Below are 23,673 nucleotides of genomic sequence, written 5' to 3' on the forward strand. Positions count from 1 at the left end.
TTCTTCCTTACCACTTAGTTGCTATATTTCCCTTTCATCCATCTCTTGTTGACTTGCTGCAGATCTCTCATTGACTTGCTTCAGTCTTGACTCATCCTTTTTTTTGTTGTTGGTCAATCTGTAGTCTCAGTCTTGCCCTTCAGGCATGGTCGGGATCTCAAGATATTTTGATTTTCATCCAGTCTTCTCTTTCTTCTCCACTTTATTGGGTCCAGCACATGAGGTGCTATCCTTAGTCATGTTCTTCTATCTTTAGTCAATTCCACAGTGAGAAGAAACAGCCCCGCCATCTCTATCCATGGAACCATTAACCTGTTAGAGCTCTAGGGGCGCTATTTCATTTTTGGATAAAAAACGTTCCCGTTTTAAGCGCGATATTTTGTCACGAAAAGATGCTCAACTATGCATATTCTTGACAGTTTTGGAAAGAAAACACTCTGAAGTTTCAGAATCTGCAAAGATGTTGTCTGTAAGTGCCCCAGAACTCATTCTACAGGCGAAACCAAGATGATGCATCACCCAGGAATTAGCAGAATTTCTGAAGCTCTGTTTTCCATTCTCTCCTTATATGGCTGTGATTGCGCAACGAATGAGCCTACACTTTCTGTCGTTCGCCCAAGGTCTTAGCAGCATTGTGACGTATTTGTAGGCATATCATTGGAAGATTGACCATAAGAGACTACATTTTCCAAGTGTCCGCCTGGTGTCCTGCGTCGAATTCGGTGCGCAATTGCCAGCTGCTTCTACTTTACCATTTGATTCAGGGGAGAAAGCATGTGTCCAAGAACGATGTATCAATGAAGAGATATGTGAAAAACACCTTGATGATTGATTCTAAACAACGTTTGCCATGTTTTCAGTCGATATTATGGAGTTAATTTGGAAAAAAGTTTGCGTTTTGAGGACTGAATTTATGGATTTTTTTTGGTAGCCAAATGTGATGTATAAAACGGAGCTATTTCTAATACACAAGGAATCTTTTTGGAAAAACTGAGCATCTGCTATCTAACTGAGAGTATCCTCATTGAAAACATCAGAAGTTCTTCAAAGGTAAATGATTTTATTTGAAGGCTTTTATGTTTTTGTTAATGTTGCGTGCTGGATGCTAACGCTAATGCTAACGCTAAATGCTAACACGAAATGCTAACTCTAGCTAGCTACTTTTACACAAATTATTGTTTTCCTATGGTTGAGAAGCATATTTTGAAAATCTGAGATGACAGTGTTGTTTACAAAAGGCTAAGCTTGAGAGATGGCATATTTATTTCATTTCATTTGCGATTTTCATAAATAGTTAACGTTGTGTTATGCTAATGAGCTTGCTGATAGATTTACACAATCCTGGATACAGGGTTTTTTTCATAGCTAAACGTGACGCAGAAAACGGAGCGATTTGTCCTAAACAAATAATCTTTCAGGAAAAACTGAACATTTGCTATCTGAGAGTCTCCTCATTGAAAACATCTGAAGTTCTTCAAAGGTAAATGATTTTTTTGAATGCTTTTCTGTTTTTTTATGTAAATGTTGCCAGCTGAATGCTAATGCTAAATGCTACGTTAGCCATCAATACTGTTACACAAATGCTTGTTTTGCAATGGTTGAGAAGCATATTTTGAAAATCTGAGATGACAGTGTTGTTAACAAAAGGCTAAGCTTGAGAGCTAGCATATTTATTTCATTTCATTTGCGATTTTCATGAATAGTTAACGTTGCGTTATGGTAATGAGCTTGAGTCTGTATTCACGAACCCGGATCCGGGATGGGGAGATCAGAAAGGTTAATCTGGCCATCTGAACGTCCATCGTTGGGAGGCCTTCTGTTGCAGCTTCCTCTTCACCTGCTCGTACTTCCCATATAACCTCTTCCACTTGGGAACCAAAGAATTGTCTGATGGATCTCTTCGGCTAGCCGGGAGATGGGCCCAGCTCGAGGCCAGCTCCAGGCTAAAGACGTTAGCCAGGATTAGCCACTCGGAAAACTGCTAGCTAGCTGCGATGATCCGGAATAAGGGTTCAGAGCTTGCGGTAGGAATCCGGAGATGTGGTAGAGAAAATTCAGTCCGATATGCTCTGGGTTGATATCGCTCTGTGCAGACTGACAGGAATTTCCCGGGCAGAGGCTGGCTGATGCCCGACATAACGGTGATGACCGCTAGTAGATGCTAACCTACTACTAGCTAGTTAGCTGGCTAGCTCCTGATGGGGATTCCAGTTCTAAAGTATTACAGATTGCATAACCATACCACATTGGGTGAGGAAGGTTGCAGGAGAGTATGTTCAGTCCGTAGATGGAAATTGAGATAAAATATAAAAACATGTACGAAATATATACGAAGATATACACGGGATGGGACAAGAGAAACAAAACAGACGCCCGACTGCTACCTCATCTTAAAGTTTGATGTTTGCCCACCGACTGGAGCTTCGGCTTCATCAAGCAGCAAATGTTAGGATTATTTTGCTCTTACCGTTGCACTGTAGCTTACTCGCAACCTGTCACAGATGCTGGTTCAATACCAGTGCCGGCCGTGACCCATGAGGCAACGGTTGGCTTTTGGTTTCTCTCCCTCTAAAAACATAAATAAATAATTATAGATAACAAACTGGCTTTTTTTTATTACAAATTACTAATAATGTCTCACCCCCTGTTTAAGAATGGCCTTTTTCTCACTCACTTTATGTTATTTGAAAACAAAATCTCCAAAATGTTGCTATTTTTTAAACAAAGCGAATATTATTAATAGAATTTAGAATTATATAAAGGCCCCTTAGATATTCTCCCAGATATATTGTTAACCCTGTTTTTTTAACCCTGTTTTTCACAAGCGTGAACCCCCACCCCGCTCCACTGGGTAGCACAGAGCAACACTTTAACGGGCATTGCACTAATAATGGCGCTGACTAGAGTAACGTTCCCGCTGTTCTTAGTGCCTGTCTGCACGTTCAAACTAAAACAATGTAACTAATAATGACTCATTAAAGGCGTCAGTCAAAAGCTATACTTAAATCCGAATTGGATTTAATGAAAAATGACATGAAAAGGTACTGTACTACTGCACTGTAGCCCTATTAACAGCACAATAGACTCTTTATTGCCCGGCTACTGTCGGTGTGAACATCCCCCAACTTGCAATGTACACTACCATTCAAAATTTAAAATTTAAAAATATTCTTAATTTGTCAATCATTTTCGAAAACATAAACATGTAATATAATACTGCCCATCTATGTGCCATCATGCAACAGTGGATCAACGCACCAAAAGACCGGTGAACATCAAGGGTGTGGAAAATGTAAGCTATGTAAAATATTTGTTATCACTCCCTTGGCCTTATATCCGGACAGAGATCATTAGAATAATACCCACTGTGTTTTTCAAGTGTTCATGTGGACATAGCAATTTGGTCATTAATATGTAGAAGATGCTTTTATTAACAAACATTGGCTTGCGAAAGTATTCACCCCCCTCGTCATTTGTCCTATTTTGTTGCCTTACAACCTGGAATTAAAATTGATCTATGGGGGGGGTTGTATAATTTGATTTACACAACATGCCAACTACTTTGAAGATGTGAAACAAACATGACAACAAAACTGAAAACTTGATCTTGCATAACAATTTACCCCCCAAAGTCAATACTTTGTAGAGCCACCTTTTGCAGCAATTACAGCTGCAAGTCTTTTGGGGCATGTCTCTATAAGCTTGGCAGATCTAGGCATCTGAGATGTTTGCCCATTCTTCAAGGCAAAACTGCTTCAGTTCTTTCATGTTGGATGAGCTCCGCTGGTGTACAGCAATATATAAGTCACACCACAGATTCTCAATTGGATTGACATCTGGGCTTTGACTAGGCCATTCCAAGACAGGTCAATGTTTCCCCTTAAACCACTCAAGTGTTGCTTTAGTTGTATGCTTTGGGTCATTGTCCTGCTGGAAGGTGAACCTCCGTCCTAGACTCAAATCTCTGGAAGACTGAAACAGGTTGACCTCAAGAATATCCCTGTATTTAACGCCATCCATCATTCCTTCAATTATGACCAGTTTCCCAGTCCCTGTCGATGAAAAACATTGTGTTCTTGGGGTGATGAGGGGTGTTGGGTTTGCGCCAGCAATTTCCTTGATGGCCAAAAAGCTACATTTTAGTCTCATCTCACCGAACTTGTTTCCTTATTTTTTTTCTTTAGCAGCGGCTTTTTTCTGGACAATATTCAATATAGCCCAGCTCTGTGGAGTGTACGGCTTAAAGTGGTCCAGATTATTGGATAGATTATTATAATTTTTTTTTTAATAAAATGTTTTTATTACTTAGAATGCCAAAACCAAAAAACTTGAATAATACAAGCAAAAATTAAATAGGCATTTTTTAAAAACCAGAAACATGCACAATAAATCCAAACCATGCATAATACCAGCCAACTCAAAATAGGCATTACAAAACAAGCAAACAAAAGCCAAAACCAAAATAAGGAGAGCATCTCCCCTCCCCATCCCACCTACAAACTACCTATAAAAAATGACAACATCAGATCAAAAATAAAGCAACGCAACTATTAACCCCCAGGACACAGCAAAAGAAAAGAAACAGAAAGCTCACCCTTTACTCCCCTGCTCCGTCCCAACCGGCGGGGACGTTGTCTCCACTCCTGATGCCCCCCAATTGACCACCATCTCCCTACCCCAGAACGGTGTTTGGTACAGTGCATCCTGGGTTGCTTGCCAAACTCCACCACCTCCCCCACCATGCTTCCTGTTTGACTCTGGACTGAGGGCCCTGTGTCCCCAAACAGGAAGCTTGGTCCCCCCTCCATTGCCCACCCACGGGCCATGCCTGGGAGATAATCTGTGTCAGGAGTGAAAGAGAAGGAGAAGAGGGGGCCAACAAGGGCCCCAAAACTTCTCCCCCTTCCATCTCCTGCCTTACCTCCCCACTCCACCCCTCCTCCTTTCCACCGAGTGCCCTCTTCTTTGGAGGAATTGCTATCCCACCTCCCCACCATCTCCTCTACCCGGGCGCTCGACGCATCACTGTCCCCCCACTCCTTCACACCCTTTCCTTCTGGTCCTGCCTCCGATTCCATCTCTGTCTCCTCCCTCTCTGCTGCTGTCTTCTCTGGTCTCTCCACTCTCCTGTCTCCTTCCTCCTCTCCTTCAACCGCTCCCTCTCCTCTCGGCGCCTTCTCCTGCTCCTCCTCTACTTCAACTGCTCCCTCTCCTCTGGGCATCTTTTCCTCCTCCTCCTTCTGTGATCTCTTCCAATCTGAGCCTGTTCCAGCTTCCATGTACCCTCCTCTTCCCTGACTTCCCCATCCCCTGCACCGACTACTCCCCTTCCAGCTGCAGATACGTACGACCTATGACGAGCTAGGTAATCCTTCCACAGGTGTGTTGATGAGCCACACCCGTGGCAAGCCTTTGGCTCGTCACAGTCCCTTGCCTCGTGCTCAATCGATCCACAGAACCTGCACTTTCTTGTACTGCACGAGGCAAGGATATGGCCTACGGCCATACAGCGCCTACAAAACGGAGGCTGATGGGCGTAAAACAACGTCCCCCTGTCAGCCCGCAGGGAGAACATTGCTGGAAGATGGAGGTAAGCACCCAATCCCTTTGGGTCTTCCCTGAGAAGAGCCTGGAACCCTCTCCTCCTTTTCCAGAATCCCAGATAGTCCCTGAGCTGCCTCGCTGAGGAGACATTGTCCTTGTATCTCCCCAGAAAGGCCCTCACCTCATCGTCAGTCACATGGGGATTATACATAGTCACTGTTACCACTCTAAAACTACTTTTCGCCAAGCTAATCACTTCATAATGACACATCGGCCTTTCCTTCTATAACCTTATTCAATATTTCTTCATGTTTTTCTTCTCTATGACAAGTCACATCAAATGCCCCATCCATCGGATTATCTGGGAGGCATAAAACGTCCTTTAGCTCAAGCTTCAGTATCCCCATCAATATACTACTAAAAATGCCACATTCAATCAAAGAAAAACTGCTTTCCAAATGGAAGGCACTGGAAAAACAAAACGCCTTGGAAAAAAGAAAAAAAATCCTTTATCGTCCTCCGACCTTTGGCTTTCAGCTAAGCGAATCCAGGTACCGCGGAGCATTGCAGATCCTTCAGGGTTATCTTTCGTCTCTTTGTTGCCTCTCTTATTAATGCCCTCCTTGCCTGGTCCTGGAGTTTTGTGGGCGGCCCTCTCTTGGCAGATTTGTTGTGGTGCCATATTCTTTCCATATTCTTAAAAAAAAATATTTAATGGTGCTCCGTGGGATGTTAAAAGTTTCTTGATATTTTTTTATAACCCAAACTTGATCTGTACTTCTCCACAACTCTGTCCCTGACCTGTTTTAAGAGTTCCTTGGTCATCATGGTTCTTCCTTGCTTGTTGGTGCCCCTTGCTAAGTGGTGTTGCAGACTCTGGGGCCTTTCAGAACAGGTGTATCTATACTGAGATCTTGTGACACTTAGATTGCACACAGGTGCACTTTATTTAACTAATTATGTGACTTCTGAAGGTAATTGGTTGTTTCAGATCTTATTTAGGGGCTTCATAGCAAAGGGGGTGAAAACATAAGCATGCACCACTTTTCAGTTGGTTTTTTAAAATTATTTTTGAAACAAGTTATTTTTGTCATTTCACTTCACCAATTTGTACTATCTTGTTTTTGTCCATTACATGACATCCAAATAAAAATACATTTAAAATCCAGGTTGTAATGCAGCAAAATAGGAAAAATGCCAAGGGGGATGAATATGTTTGCAAGAGACACTTGCAAAAATCTGAGGTTACAAATATGATTTATATACTGACCAGGGAAGACCCCATTCTGTCATAGACAGAAGCCTTTGACATGAGAGACCAATTAGGACTCATCTCTCGGCCTGTCCAGCCCATCAGTTATCTCAGCCAGTCATGGCTAGCCAAGAAGGATCCATTCTTTCTCATTATATAGCTCAGTGGTTCCTCCTTGGCTAAACTAGACTCATAATTACATTTTTTATTAATATTTACAGGTCAAATACAAATTTGTAATTAAGGCACATGAATGTTCACCTACTCAATATGGCTTTTTTTCTCCAATGCTCTCCTGTGAAGTAGGAACTAGCTTCAAGCGCCTAGGATCCTGCAACCAGTCTTTTGTGTAACCACAGGACACTTAAACAACAATCCCAATGGCGGGACAACAACTCTAACTACTAACAGAGAATGCTGGGAGATATGTAAATGAGTCCCTGACACCATAGTAATATTGATAATGTTCCCACATGAGAACAATAAGACTGAAGTTGTCATGAGAACAATAAGACTGAAGTTGTCACCAGGTAATTTGAGTTTGAGACCCTGTAACATTTAATATTTTGAAAGCTATAGACAGGTAACAGATAAGACCAGGAACTTCAGATTCACATACAGTAATCGTAAATTACTCTTCTTGCGGTCCAGCAAAATGAAGGTTGTTTGTACAACATTACAATACATTGCCAGATTTCACAACACACTGGGTGCCCTCGGTCCCCTACTCCACGACTATCACATATCTACAGTAGTAAATCCGTGTGTGTGTGTGTGTGTGTGTGTGTGTGTGTGTGTGTGCGCATGCATGTATGTATCTGTGCCATTGTTTGTGTTGCTTCACAGTCCCCGCTGTTCCATAGTGTTTTTTATCTGTTTTTTAAATCTAATTTTACTGCTTGTGTCAGTTACTTGACATGGAATAGAGTTCCATGTAGTCATGGCTCTGTGTGCCTCCCATAGTCTGTTCTGGACTTGGGGACTCTGAAGAGACTAGAGGTTGACCGATTAAATCTGCATGGCCGATTAATTAGGCCCGATATCACATTTTCATATCAAATCCGTAATCAGCCTTTTTGGAAGCTGCGTGGCAGGCTGACCACCTGTTATGTGAGTGCAGCAAGGAGCCAAGATAATTGTTATCTAGCATTAAACTTATCTTATAAAAAAACAATCAATCTTCATATCATCACTAGTTAACTACACATGGTTGATGATATTACTAGGTTAACTAGCTTGTCCTGCGTTGCATATAATCAATGCGGTGCCTGTTAATTTATCATCGAATCACAGCCAACTTCGCCAAACGGGGGATGATTTAACAAATGCACATTCGCGAAAAAAAGCACAATTGTTGCACGAATGTACCTGACCATAAACATCAATGCCTTTCTTTAAATTAATACACAGAAGTATATTTTTTGAAACCTGCAAATTTAGTTAAAAGAAATTCATGTTAGCAGGCTAAATTAACTAAGGAAATTTTGTCACTTCCCTTGCGTTCATTGTACGTAGAGTCAGGGTATATGGAACAGTTTTGGCGGCCTGGTTTGTTGTGAACTAATTTGCCAGAATTTGACATAATTAGGACATTACATTGAAGGTTGTGCAATGTAAGAGCAATATTTAGACTTAGGGTTGCCATCCATTCAATAAAATACGGAAGGGTTCCGTATTTCACTGAAAGAATAAACGTTTTGTTTTCTAAATGATAGTTTCCAGACTTGAACATATTATTGACCAAATAATCATCTTTCTTAGTTTATTATATTTTAAGTCTAAGATTTGATATTTGATAGAACAGTCTGACTGAGCGGTGGTAGGCGGCAGCAGGCCAATAAGCATTCATTTTAACTTTACTGCGTTTGCCAGCAGCTCTTAGCAATGCTTGAGTCACAGCTCTGTTTATGACTTAAAGACTATCAACTCCTGAGATTAGGCTGGCAATAACTAAAGTGCCTGTTAGAACATCTATTAGTCAAAGATACAGTTGAATTCGGAAATACATTTAAACTCGTATTTCACAATTCCTGACATTTAATCCTAGTAAAAGTTCCTTGTCTTAGGTCAATTAGGATCACCACTTTATTTTAAGAATGTGAAATGTCAGAATAGTAATAGAGAGAAGGATGTATTTCAGCTTTTATTTCTTTCATCACATTCCCAATGGGTCAGACATACAGTACACAGTTTACATACACTCAATTAGTATTTGGTAGCATTGTGTCAAACGTTTTGGGAAGCCTTTCAAAAGCTGAATGTTGGCCCATTCATCCTGACAGAGTTGGGGTAACTGAGTCAGTTTTGTTGGCCTCCTTGCTCGCACACGCTGTTTCAGTTCTGCCCACAAATTCTATGGGATTCAGGTCAGGGCTTTGTGATGGCCACACCAATACCTTGACTTTGTTGTCCTTAAGCCATTTTGACACAATTTTGGAAGTATGCTTGGGGTCATCGTCCATATGGAAGACCCATTTGAGACCAAGCTTTAAATTCCTGACTGGGGTCTTGAGATGATGCGTAAATATATCCACATAATTTTCCCTCATGATGCCATCCATTTACCCATGTGCAGTTGTAATCAGTAGTCTGGCTTTTTTTCATGGTGGTTTTGAGCAAAGGCTTCTTCCTTGCTGAGCAGGCTTTCAGGGTATGTCGATATAAGACTCGTTTTACTGTGGATATAGATTGTTTTGTGCCTGTTTCCTCCAGCATCTTCACAAGGTCCTTTGCTGTTGTTCTGGATATGATTTGCACTTTTCGCACTAAAGTACGCTTATTTCTAGAACATAGAATGCGTCTCCTTCCTGAGCGGTATGACAGCTGCACGGTCCCATGGTGTTTATACTTGCATAGTATTGTTTGTACAGATGAATGTGGTACCTTCAGACATTTGGAAATTGCTCCCAAGGATGAACCAGACTTGTGGAGGTCTACAATTATTGTGGAGGTCTTGGCAGATTTATTTTGATTTTCCCATGATGTCAAGCAAAGAGACACAAAGTTTGAAGGTAGGCCTTGAAATACATCCACAGGTACACCTCCAATTGACTAAAATTGTGTATATTAGCATATCAGAAGCTTCTAAAGCCAAGGCATAATTTTCTGAAATTTTATAAGCTGTTTAAAGGCACAGTCAACTTTGTGTAAGTAAACGTCTGACCCACTGGAATTGTGATACAGTGAAATATTCTGTAAACAATTGTTGGAAAGATTACTTGCGTCATGCACAATGTAGATGTCCTAATATTTAGGGCTAACTTAATGACGCTAACTGTAGCTCCTTGTTGAGTGTTGCACTCATTTCGGTCTCTGTAGTAGCTGACGTGTATAGTGTTGAGTCATCCGCATAGTGGCACGTTGTTAGTAAAACTTGAAAAGAGCAAGGGTCCTAAACAGCTACCCTGGGGAATTCCTGATTCTAACTGGACTATATTTTGGAGGCTTCCATTAACTTCTTGTGACAGGGGGCAGTATTTTCATGTCCAGATGAAATGCGTGCCCAAATTCAACTGCCTGCTACTCATCCCCAGAAGATAAGATGTGCATATTATTAGTAGATTTCGATAGGAAACACTCCGAAGTTTCTAAAACTGTTTGAATGATGTCTGTGAGTATAACAGAACCTATGTAGCAGGCGAAACCCTGAGGAAAAACCATTTAGATTTATTTTTTGAGGTCACTCTCTTTTCAATTTGGTTTTTCATTGGGAATCCAGATTTCTAAGGGACCTTCTTGCAGTTCCTACCGCTTCCACTGGATGTCAGCAGTATTTAGAAATGGGTTGAGGTTTTTCCTTTGTGTAATGAAGAAGTAGCCCTGTTCAAAACCAGGGTCACTTCAAGTGTACTTTTAGATAGAGGCCAGAAATGTAGCGTCAGTTAGTTTTCTTCCTGTATTGAACACAGATCATCCCGTCTTCAATTTGATAAATTATTTACTTTAAAAATATCTAAAGTTATATTACAAAAGTAGCTTGAAATGTTTTGGCAAAGTTTACAGGTAACTTTTGAGATATTTCGTAGTCACGCTGCGCAAGTTGGAACCGGTGTTTTTCTGGATCAAACACGCCAAATAAATGGACATTTTGGATATATATCGACGGAATTAATCGAACAAAAGGACCATTTGTGATGTTCATGGGACATATTGGACTGCCAACAAAAGAAGCTCGTCAAAGGTAAGGCATGATTTATATTTTTATTTCTGCATTTTGTGTCACAACCTACAGTTCTCACTCTTTGTTTAAGGAGGTGCTACTCTCGAATTATAGCATCGTTTGCTTTTGCCAAAAAGCCTTTTTGAAATCTGACATGTTGGCTGGATTCACAACACATGTAGCTTTCATTTAGTATCTTACATATGTGATTTTGGCGCTCTGCGCTCTGCCAAAACACAATTTTTTCAGCATCAGACTATGATCGATAATGTCAAAAGCTGCATTGAAGTCTAACAAGACAGCCTCAATAATCATTTTATCGTCAAATTCTCTCAGCCAATCATTGGTCATTTGTGTAAGTGCTATGCTTGTTGAGTGCCCTTACCTATAAGCATGCTGAAATTCTGTTGTCAATTTGTTTACTGTGAAAGAGCAGTGTATCTGGTCAAGCACAAGTTTTTCCAAGTTTTGTAAGGGTAGGTAAGAAGCTGATTGGTCGGCTATTTGAGCCAGTAAAGGGGGCTTTACTATTCTTGGTTAACGGAATGACTTTAACTTCCCTCCAGGCCTGAGGGCACACACTCTATAGTAGGCTTACATTGAAGATGTGGCAAATAGGAGTGGTAATATCATCTGCTATTATCCTCAGTAATTTTACATCCAGATTGTCAGACCCAGGTGGCTGGTCATTGTTGACAGACAACAATAATTTTCTTCACCTCCACACTGGCATTACGGATTTCTTGTCTTTCATAATTTGGTCCGATATACTTGGACGTGTAGTGTCAGCGTTTGTTGCTGGCATGTCATCCCTAAATTTGCTTGTCTTGCCAATTAAGAAATAATTAAAGTAGTTTGTAATATCAGTGGGCTTTGTGATGAATGAATTCAATGAATGAAGGAGCCGAGTTGGCTATTTCACCCATCATTTAATTTGAGGTGTCCCAAAGCTTTTTACTATCATTTTTTATATAATTAATATTTGTTTCATAGTGTAGTTTATTTGTATTTAGTTTTATCACATGATTTCTTAATTTGCAGTATGTTTGCCAATCAGTTGGGCTGCCAGACTTAATTACCATACCTTATGCCTCATCCCTCTCAACCGTACAATTTTTCAATTCCTCATCAATTCAAGGGGATGTAACAGTTTTTACAGTACTTTTTCTAATGGGTGCGTGCTTATAAGTAACTGGAATAAGTAGTTTCATAAATGTGTCAAGTGCAGCATCTGGTTGGTCCTCATTAAACACCACAGACCAGCAAATAGTCTTTACATCAACATATGAATCACTACAAAACTTATTGTATGACCTCTTATACACTATATTAGGCCCAGCCTTTGAAACTTTGGTTTTCCTAGATATGGCTATATTGTGATCACTACTTCCTATGGATTTGGATACACCTTCAAAGAACATTTCTGCAGCATTAGTAAATATCAGATCAATACATGTTGATGACTTAATTCCTGTGCTGTTTGTAACTACCCTGGTAGGTTGACTGACAACCTGATCCAGGTTGCAGGCACTGGTTACAGTTAAAAATAAATTATTGACTGGGCAGCTTGATGGTACTTCTCTGTTGATATCAGATACATTATTAAGCACTTCACACATCTTATCCAGATACTGACTGTTAGCACTTGTTGGTCTATTGCAGTTTCCCACCTGAATGAGCTTTAGGTGAGGCAGATGAACCTGCATCCATATTACTATAACAGTATTTAACATTAGATCATCTCTAAGCTTTACAGGAATGCGGTTCTGAATATAGACTGCAACACCGCCTCCGTTGGCATTTATGTATTTTCGGTGGATGTTACAGTTCAGTACAGAACAAGATTGTAATTAAAAGGATGTCCTACCTTAGTTTTCAAAACCTCCCACAATGACTCAATTTCTTGCTCAAAACAATGATTGGGCCTGTGGCTGTGACGTTTAGCGTCCTTTTATTTTGAATGTTGACCATAACCTGGGTATCCTCTTTACCCTTGTCTACAAGGCATGCTGCCATCAAATTTGCCTTGGTTCAGGAATGTTCAAAAACCTTTTTCTGAGGGTCCTTTGTTATTTTTTTTTTTACATGTGAGGCATAGGATGTTACTAGTTTAATCCCTCCAGTTATTTCTAGACCCAAGCTCCCTACCTTTTTGCATGTTGTACAGCCCAACTTTGAATTCTGCATGACAAGTCAGGGGTTATAAATATGATTGTTCTTGAACTGCAAATTGCTTCTGCTCCGAGCATTTTGGCGGTGCATGCACTTCCCACTTTCCTGTATCCCCCTCCCACGGAGTCTGACTCGCTAGTAGGCCTACTAGCTAGTGGAGGTGCCACTGGTGATGTTGAACTAGCGGGATTATCAGTGCTGCTAGCTAAGAAATCGCCATCGGGAACAGTTTGCCCCTAACTCCTCTTCTCTTGCATTGGCAGTTCACTGGCTTGTTCTGGGTTCAATTCATCCTCTTTCTCTGAATTTTTGGAATTGAAAAATGTAATCAAATTCGATTCCCTTTTCTTATCAATTTTCTATTTGGCTTTCTCACGTTTCAAATTCAGCAGGGAGATGACTAGCCTAGGCCGCGTGATGTGATAATTTAGGGACCTCTTCACTAGCTGACCACCACCACCAAGACCTGTGTCAAGATCAGTTACTTACCCCATTGGCCCTCCCAATAACCTCTATCTACAAAAAAAGAGAGCAGCTCTGCAATCAGTGTGGCAGGATACGTTGATTACACAGAAGGATCACTGTGCTTTTACATGATGGAGTACGAACAGTAAAACAATTAAGAAATCATGCCACGAGAGGTTCCGGATCTGGCTCAAATCAAATCACATTTTATTTGTCACATGCACCGAAATTCTTACAAGCCCTCAACCAACACAAAAAAGTTTTCATATACATTACACAGTAGACATTGCTAATATTGGAAATGACTACTGTATCTGGAAATTGCTGATATTTTATGGAATATCTACATTGCCGTAAAGAGGCCCATTATCAGCAACCATCACTATTCTGTTCCAATGGCTTGTTGTGTTAGCTAATCCAAGATTAAAAGGCTAATTGGTCATTAGAACATTTTGCAATTATGTTAACACAGCTGAAAACGGTTGTTATGATTAAAGAAGCAATACAACTGGCCTTCTTTACAATAGTTGAGTATCTGGAGCACCAGCATTTGTGGGTTCGATTACAGGCTCAAAATAGCCAGAAACAAAGACCATTCTTCAGAAACCCGTCAGTCTGTTCTTGTTCTGAGAAATGAAGGCTATTCCATGCAAGAAATAGCCAAGAAACTGATGATCACGTACAACGCTCCCTTCACAGAACAGCCCAAACTGGCCCTAACCAGAATAGCAAGAGGACAAGTACATTAGTGTCTAGTTTGAGAAAAAGACGCCTCCCAAGTCCTCAACTGGCAGCTTCATTAAATAGTACCCGCAAAACACCATTCTTAACCTCTCTGGGGTAGACGGGATGCAAATGTCAAACCTGGCCAATTGCCAGGGAAAATGCAGAGCGCCAAATTCCCAAAAACTGCTATAAATTCAAACTTTCATTAAATCACACGTAGGATACCAAATTAAAGCTACACTCATTGTGAATCCAGCCAACGTGTCAGATTTCAAAAAGGCTTTTCGGCGAAAGCATAAGAAGCTATTATCTGATGATAGCACAACAGTAAACAAAGAGAGAATAGCACATTTCAACCCTGCAGGCACCACACAAAACACAGAAATATAATATAAATCATGCCTTACCTTTGACGAGCTTATTTTGTTGGCACTCCAATATGTCCCATAAACATCACAAATGGTTATTTTGTTCGATTAATTCCGTCGATATATATCCAAAATGTCCATTTAATTTGCACGTTTGATACAGAAAAAAACATCTTTCCAATTTGCACAACGTCACTACAAAATATCTTAAAAGTAATTTGTAAACTTTGCCAAAACATTTCAAACTACTTTTATAATACAACTTTAGGTATTTTTAAACGTTAATAATCGATCAAATTGAAGATCTATCTATTTTCAATACAGAAGAATCACAAACTAACGCTACTTTGCAAGTCTTGGGCAACTCTCAAACAGTACACATAACGTTACCCTGTTCCAAGATGGCCGTACTTCTTCATTGCACAAAGGAATAACCTCAACCAAATCCCAAAGAATGGTGACATCCAGTGGATGTTTCTCAATGAGAACTCATTGAATAGACAGTGACCTAAAAAAAATATAATTCTGAATGGTTAGTCCTCGGGGTTTTGCCTGCTACATAAGTTCTGTTATACACACAGACATGATTCAAACAGTTTTAGAAACTTCAGAGTGTTTTCCATCCAAATCTACTAATACTATGCATATCTTATATTATTGGCATGAGTAGCAGGAAGTTGAAATTGGGAATGTGAAAATGCTGCCCCCTATCCCAAAGAGGTTTTAATGTCAACAGTGAAGAACCGACTCCGGGATGTTCCTCTGTCCAGTGTCTGTGTTCTTTTGCCCATCTTAATCATTTATTTTTATTGGCCAGTCTGAGATATGTTTTTTTTTCCTTGCAACTCTGCCTAGAAGGCCAGCATCCCTGAGTCGCCTCTTCACTGTTGATGTTGAGACTGGTGTTTGGCGGATACTATTTAATTAATAACTCTTTAAACGACATATCCCCGTGGTGCCCCGAATTCCTAGTTAATTCATGTTTTCGTGATTAGTTTACTCACAAAAAATTAAGCCTAGACAATTGATTTTATAATATAAGTCTTAACCTTTAATGATAGTCAGAGACATGACAGAGGTAATATGTACATGTAGGTAGAGTTAAAGTGACTATGCATAGATAGTAACCAGAGAGTAGCAGCAGCGTAAAAGGGTGGGGGGGGACAATGCAAATAGTCTGGGTAGCCATATGATTAGCTGTTAGAGTCTTATGGCTAGGGGGTAGAAGCTGTTAAGAAGCCTTTTGGACCTAGACTTGGCACTCCGGTACCACTTGCCGTGCGGTAGCAGAGAGAACAGTCTATGACTCGGGTGGCTGGAGTCTTTGACAATTGTTAGGGCCTTCCTCTGACACGCCTGTTATAGAGGTCCTGGATGGCAGGAAGCTTGGCCCCAGTGATGTACTGGGCCGTACACACTACCCACTATTTTTCCCCTTCTCCTAAGGGGGTCGGTCGTCATTACCACAATCTGCAAAGTACAGGGTAATATTCTTTAAGCTACACGGTATAAGTTTTCTCTGGAGTGCAAGGTAATAGTCAGCTTGACCTGACCTAGAGAGAATTATGATCAAACTATCATTAACACGTTGGTTTTCACATTTTGCACCCGTTCTGTTGTTAGTGGGGAGTGCTTTCCTCAGAGGAAACCTTATTTATTGTTTCTCTTGACTAATTTATTCTATTTATCAGTAGGACCATCTGTGTATTCATCTCGCCGCCTCAGAAATGTTGTCTGATTTTACAATTTCCCTGCGTGGTCCAATTGTGTGTTGTTTTTACTGTAACATCTGCAGTGCTGTATTAAGGGACAGTGTGGAGTTCTGAGCTCAGGCTCAAAGGGAAACAAAAAGCCTAGAAAGGGAGATTAATGTTGATGTTAAAATTAAATTGGGTGTGTAAATGACGTCACACGAGAACCGCTCCTCCCTGATTCAGCTCATACCAAGAATAGAACGCATAACCGCCCCCCTGAAACGTCCAACTCGTTATGATATTGATTGAAGGTCGTTATCCACACAGGCTATTTCCTTTTAATCAGATAGCAAGGTTTAAAAGCGGGATGTTCTTAGATAGAATACCATTGACAAACAAGCAGAAAAGATGAAGGGATGTTTTTATGGAGATAATTTGAGGATATGTGCAATCCCTTTTCCCCCCATATTACCACACTTGGTATCTGTTACTTCAAGGAAAAATAATTAGGAAGAATGAAGAAGAGTACTGGATGAATGAATGACTCATTCCAATTTTATAGCAATTATAGCAATGTTTTCATTAGGAAACCCATTTCACAATGCTTTGAAATCCCTCAGTAATTACGTACATACCCTCTCCTGGCTTCCTCTCCAGGGAAATGTGGAGCTTCTGTTGGTCTGGTGGTCAACAACATTTTCTGCTCTTCCCTCAGGACATGTGTAAAGAGAGGTGGCTGTGGCGGTCATTTTCTCCCCCTTCACTCTTTAGTGAATGTGGCCATTAGTAATAGTTAGAACATTTAGATTTAAATCACCACCATCTGCTCTCTTTGGAAAGTTGTCCTGACTGAATATCGCTCTGCCAGGTGAGGGGCTTTGAGGACTTCTGCCAAGGTTTCCTGGACTTTGAGAAGAACATTTTATGCAGGTGTGATGCCGTGATAACTTGTCCAAATCCGTCATTGTAATTCAGAATAGGATGTCCAGCTCGAATGTGACTGATGTAATTTCAGCCAGGATTTCCTTATGCAGTGTGGCTATGTGCATTTATAGCCAACTCATTCTCAGTTGCATGTGTTATTTGTTTCCTGCTTAAGACACTGTGCCATCAGCCATCTTTGTCAAATGTAATAACTGTTTAAGAGCTATCACTGACACACACACACAACATATTGGTTTGAGGACTAATAAACCATGCAATCACAAACTGCACTTGAATGCTGATCATATCTAGCAAACACTCACTATAACTTTGAAATGTAACATACAAAAAAATGCTCATAACACAGTATGAAATACAGTTGATGGGTTCTGACTTCTAAACTTGAAATATTGTTAATCATCAGGCATCCTTTCCGAAAGGAAAAGGGCCACAGTCTGGTTTCTACACCAGAAGATAATGGTTATCTGTAGGAGTGTCACGACTTCCACCGAAGTCGGTCCCTCTCCTTGTTCAGGCTGCGTTAGGCGGTCGACGTCACCGGCCTTTTAGCCACCGCCGATCCACTTTGCATTTTCCATTTGTTTTGTCTTACACACCTGGTTTCAATCCCCCAATTACTTGTTCATTATTTAACCCTGTGTTCCCCCATGTTTGTTTGTGAGTGATTGTTTTTCGTATTGCGGTCCGTTATGTGTGGCCTTGGATTTATTTGACGTGTATTGTAATTATTGTTGAGTAAAATTGCGTATATTACTCATATCTGCTGTCCTGCGCCTGACTCATCTACACCAGCTACACAGACGCATTACAGAATCACTCACCTATAATGGAGTGAGCAGGAGCAGACGGCCCCCCTTTGGCGGTCGAGGAGCACGTCCAGCAGCATGCAACCATGCTGCAATGTCTGGGCACTACCATGGATCGCGTGCTGCAGACGATGGATCGTTGGGAGAGAGGAGGAGGTCTTCCAGCTCCTCCACCAGCCCCACTACAGCAGGCCCCACTGTCCACCCCTCCTTCACCCGGTCCCAGCGGGATTCGGCTCGCTCTCCCGAGGGAGTATAATGGGACGGCTGCCGGATTCCAGGGGTTCCTACTCCAGCTGGAGCTCTACCTGGCGACCGTCCACCCGGCTCCTTCGGGACATGATAACGTGTCCTCCCTCGTCTTCTGCTTCTCAGGCAAAGCCCTGGAGTGGGCCAACGCCGTATGGAGTGAAGGAGATGCGCCGTTGGACCATTACCCAGAGTTCACCCGCCGCTTTTGGGCAGGAGCGTGCAGGATTTCGCTTTGGACTTCCGGACGCTGGCCGCTGTCACGTGATGGAACAACAGGGCCCTGATCGATCACTACCGGTGCAGTCTACGCGAGGACGTCCATCGGGAGTTGGCCTGCCAAGACACCACCCACATGATGGACTAGCTGGTGGACCTGTCCATCCGGCTGTACAACCTGCTGGCTGCCCATGGACGTTCGATTCGGGGCCTGTCAGTTCATTCCCCCAGCACCTCCGCGCCGACGCCCATGGAGCTGGGAGGTGCTGCTCTTAGGGCGACCGGAGGAGGGGCCATTCCCCGCACCATCTGTGGCCGCAGAGGGCACACTGCTGGTCGGTGCTGGGGTGGTTCTTCAGGGAGTCGAGGCACCAGGCAGGGAACTATCATGTCACCCCAGGTGAGTCCGCACAAGGTTCACCCAGAACCCCCTGTTGCTCACATGTATGTGTTTATTACATTTCCTGAGTTTTCCCCGCATTCCCAGCATAAGGCACTCGTAGATCCAGGCGCAGCTGGAAATTTTATTGACAATTAATTTGCACATAGTTTAGGGATCCCCCTTGTTCCTGTGGATATGCCCTTCCCTGTGCACGCCCTAGATAGTCGACCATTAGGGTCAGCGCTGATTAGGGAGGCCACCGCTCCACTAGGCATGGTTACGCAGGAGGGTCAAAGGGAGAGAATCAGTCTCTTCCTAATTGATTCTCATGCATTTCCCGTGGTGCTGGGCCTACCCTGGTTGGCCTGTCATGACCCCACCATTTCATGGCAACAGAGGGATCTCACAAAAGTGCTCAGGGAGGTGTGTAGGGGTTTCTATCGGTGCGACTCCGGTGGAAATTCCAGACCAGGTATCCACCATGCGCATCCCCTCAGAATATGCCAATTTGGCTCTCGCCTTCTGTAAGAAGAAGGCGCCTTATCAACGGGGGATTGTACGACAAATCTCCTGGTAGAAGCAGGACTTCCCAGGAGTCACGTCTATCCTCGGTCACAGGAGGAGACGGCGGCTATGGAACCATGTCTTCGAATCCCAGGGTACGAGTTTCTTTTTTGTGAAGAAGGATGGAGCTCTGCGCCCTTGTATTGACTATCGGGGTATCAATCAGATCACTGTGAGGTACAGCTACCCGCTGCCTCTCATCGATCTCATTGAACGATTGAAATGGAACGTAGACTAGGTAATTATCACTATTACATTCAATTACATTCTACTAGGATTATCAATTAACTTTTTCTGAAGCAGCAGGAATACATCCAAATTGTTGTAAATAGGAGAACAAAAGATTTCCAAACAGAGATGAAACATGTAGGCCAAAGGTAGAGCAGAAAGATGTGCAGCTCCTGAACTCTTCACTCACTCTATACAAGCTTGCAGTCCTGAGTGTCCAGAGGAATGCAGGCCGGACACAGAAGAGTGCGATCCCTTGTAGAAAAACTGGAAATCTAGTTTCTCAAGCAGCACAGTCACAATTATGAAGGCCACCAGAAAGCTTAGATTCTTCTCTTCAATGCATGTTCATAGCATAATTTTTTTAAATGTGTTCCGGCTGGTGAAATTTTATGAGTCAATGTCAGCCCGGTTAGCTCAGCCCGGCAGTATACATGCCTAGAACCTATGAGACTAGCAAATTAGGCTACATGTCAGCTCACAATAAAATTTAGATTCAATCTACATTTTCAAACATTTCTTACAATACAGTGCTCCTCATTTCAATCTTTCCCAAAGTTATCTAGGCCAATCAACACCAGTTGTACCATTATCTTACCATATGTATCCATCTTTGCACGCATGCTGGATCATGTTCTGCTTGTGGCCAAGGATAGGACACCTCACAGATTTCTTGAGCAGGCTTTTCTTCTGGATGTATATTACTTAGCACACGAGTTAAAATTTGTATCCAGCTAGAAATTGTAGAAATTGTAGTGAAATACCCACGTGCAGGAAATTGTAGTAACATTACTCAGAAAAAACAATAATATTGTCACGCCCTAACCTGAGTATTCATTGTTTTCTTTATATATTTTGGTTAGGTCAGGGTGTTACGAGGGTGGTATGTGTGTTTTTGTCTCATCTAGGGTTTTGTATGTCTAGGTGTGTGTGTCTAGTCTAGGCATATTTGAGGTATATGGTGGCATGGATTGGTTCCCAATCAGAGACAGCTGTTTATCGTTGTCTCTGATTGGGGAACCTATTTAGGTTGCCATTTTCCAGTTTGGGTTTGTAGGTTATTGTCTGTGTAGTTGCCTGTGTCTGCACTCGTTGTCATAGCGGCACGTTTGTTTTGATGTTTTTGTTTAAGTCGGAACAGCCTCAACTCATATATTTAGCTCTATACTATACTCCTATATGTCCACTCATTATGACATTTATAATGCTTATATGTGGAGGCGTTGCCTGAACAAAACATACACGCTATAGGCTTGATTATTACTGATTTCTTCATTGTGTCAGGCACTGGCCTCTAATTGGCACTGAGCTGTTTTACCTGGATTCTGGACAGCATTGATAAAAGACGCAGGTGCTGAGAGTTCTGGATGAGAGGCAAAGGGTGAGGCTATTATAGAGTCTCTATTATAGAGACAGCCTAAGTAATTGAAGTAGGCAGTGCTTGCCACTGCGTGTGCTATTGTTTTGGAGAGCTTGTTCCCTCAGGTCTCAACAAGGTAGTATTGTCAGCATACCTCCACCTGGTGTTTCTACATTGGCTGGTTACCTGCCATTAAAAGGCAGCATTTCGAAACAGAGGTGTGCAACCAATGTTCCCTGTAAGCTGTGTGCAGAGGAAATATCAGCCTGCTCAGAGAACGAGATTGAACTTTACTCAACTTTCTAGAGTTTTCCCCCTTAGTAACACTATCAACGTTTCCCTTTACTTTGGGAATTGGGATCCAATCAACGCAATATTAGCCACTTTCAATGCAACATTCTGAAACAAAATGAACTATGCAAGACTTAGTATTTAAAACTAACTATGCAAGAAATGTTATTGTAGGCAGTAGTATTCTATCGCATTGACATGCATGACTCTACACAGACCGGTGCGGCATAACCAATCAGAACTGCAGTAGGCCAATATGCAAATAGACCATTGCCATATTTTCATGGATCTCTGCCATTCACTGGACTGTGTTTACAGCATGAGCGGTCGTGAGTAGATGCGCTTCTTTTTGAGATCAAAGTGAGAGCTACCTGGTTATTAACCCTGTTATAGATCATGTGTAGTCAGCAATGGGGGAGTAATTGCTTCCTCCAATAACAAAAAAACGTGTACATTTTTAGACATCTTTAAAAAGACTGTCAGATAAAGAGTTTTTATTGTCTTAACTTCTTATGGCTAGGGGGGCAGTATTGAGTAGCTTGGATGAATAAGTTGCCCAAACTAAACGGCCTGTTCCTCAGTCCCAGTTGCTAATATATGCATATTATTATTAGTATTGGATAGAAAACACTCTAAAGTCTCAAACTGTCAGAAATATTGTCTGAGTTTAACAGAACTGATATTGAGGGTGAGACCCTAAGGAAAATCAAACCAGGAAGTGGCTTCTATTTTGAAAACTCCATGTTCCATAGCCTGCCTTTGTTCCATTTAAAGGGATATCAACCAGATTCCTTTTCCTATCGCTTCCTCAAGGTGTCAACAGTCTTTAGACATAGTTTCAGACTTTTATTTTGAAAAATGAGTGAGAAAGATAACATCGCATAAGGCTGGGTGCCAGTAGAGTTTTGTATGTGTAACAGAATTTGGGGATCCATTCCCTTTCCCTCTCCGACTGAAAAAGACAGTTGCGATTGATATATTATCGATTATATATTTTAAAATCAACCTGAGGATTGATTATGAAAAAACGTTTGACGTGTTTCTGTGGACATTACGGATACTATTTGGAATTTGTCCATGTTGTCGTGACCGCTCTTTCCTGTGGATTTCTGAAAATAACGCGCCAAACAAACGGAGGTAATTTGGATATAAAAATAATCTTTATGGAACAAAAGGAACATTTATTGTGTAACTAGGAGTCTCGTGAGTGAAAACATCCGAATCTCATCAAAGGTAAACGATTAATTTGATTATTTTTCTGATTTTCGTGACCAAGCTACTTGATGCTAGGTGTACATAATGTTTTTTCGAGCGATCGATATACTTACACAAATGCTTGGATTGCTTTCGCTGTATGGCATATTTTCAATATCTGACACGACAGGTGGATTAACAATAGGCTAAGCTGTGTTTTGCTATATTGCACTTGTGATTTCATGAATATAAATATTTGTAGTAATATTATTTGAATGTGGTGCTATGCAATTCAGCTGTTGTTGATGACAATTATCCCGTTAACGGTATGGCAGCCAGAAGAAGTTAATGGGGCTGTGTTGTATTTTGAAATAAGCTAAATAGCCAATAGTCAGAGGGTAGCATAATTTGTCTGATTCTCTGTAATAATGGTATAGGAATAATAATTTATTTTGTAAAGTGGTTTCTTGCATCAAACAACATTTTCAGTCATCTTGTCTGAAGGACAATGTCAAGTCCTGCTGAATAGCAACCACATGCTGTATTATTGTTGTTTCACTGTCCCGTCAGATATCATTGTGACGCGGTCTGCATTTTTCATGCTGCGGGCAGGAGCTAGTGGTCAGACAGACGAATTTGGGATTAACATATTTTGTTGTCCTGCAGATGATTTGGAAACTGTCTTCTTTGTATGCTTTGTATGTGTTAGCCTACCTATTGTATAAAAATCACATTTTTGCATTATTCAGAATTTGCTTCTTCAACTTTAGTAGCCTCTCTCCTCTCCTAGTTGGACGTGCGAGTTCAAGTGCGCCTAGTATGTGTGGTCTCATTGAAATAGAGTAGGCTGCCTACATGGGCGGATAATCACTTGGCAGTTAAAAATGAATATACTGTAGGTCACTACAGTGTCTGTAAATACATATTGATAATGAAAAAAAATACAGGGAGCTCAACCAATGTGAGTCGAAGTGCAATCAAAAAATGTAATTAATCATCATTGAAAAAAAAGAGAAATATCACAATGGTAAGGCAGGCTGATATTGGTGAGCGAG

The 23,673-nt window shown here is 41.4% G+C and overlaps 2 long non-coding RNA genes across 2 annotated transcripts in view; one reads left to right on the forward strand and one right to left on the reverse strand.

Annotated features, from left to right (window-relative positions):
- LOC149984586 (uncharacterized) overlaps positions 1-23,673 on the reverse strand; it is a 260,888-nt gene that overhangs the window by 151,055 nt on the left and 86,160 nt on the right. The window lies entirely within an intron of this gene.
- Positions 459-23,673, forward strand: part of LOC149984587 (uncharacterized) — a 220,348-nt gene continuing 197,133 nt past the window's right edge. The window contains exon 1 of the long non-coding RNA XR_016494689.1: positions 459-1,050. This is a non-coding gene — a long non-coding RNA (uncharacterized LOC149984587). The remainder of the gene's footprint in view (positions 1,051-23,673) is intronic.

Source organism: Oncorhynchus mykiss, chromosome 3, assembly GCF_057628025.1.
Source record: "Oncorhynchus mykiss isolate SJ-2025 chromosome 3, ASM5762802v1, whole genome shotgun sequence".
Classification (NCBI taxonomy): domain Eukaryota; kingdom Metazoa; phylum Chordata; class Actinopteri; order Salmoniformes; family Salmonidae; genus Oncorhynchus; species Oncorhynchus mykiss.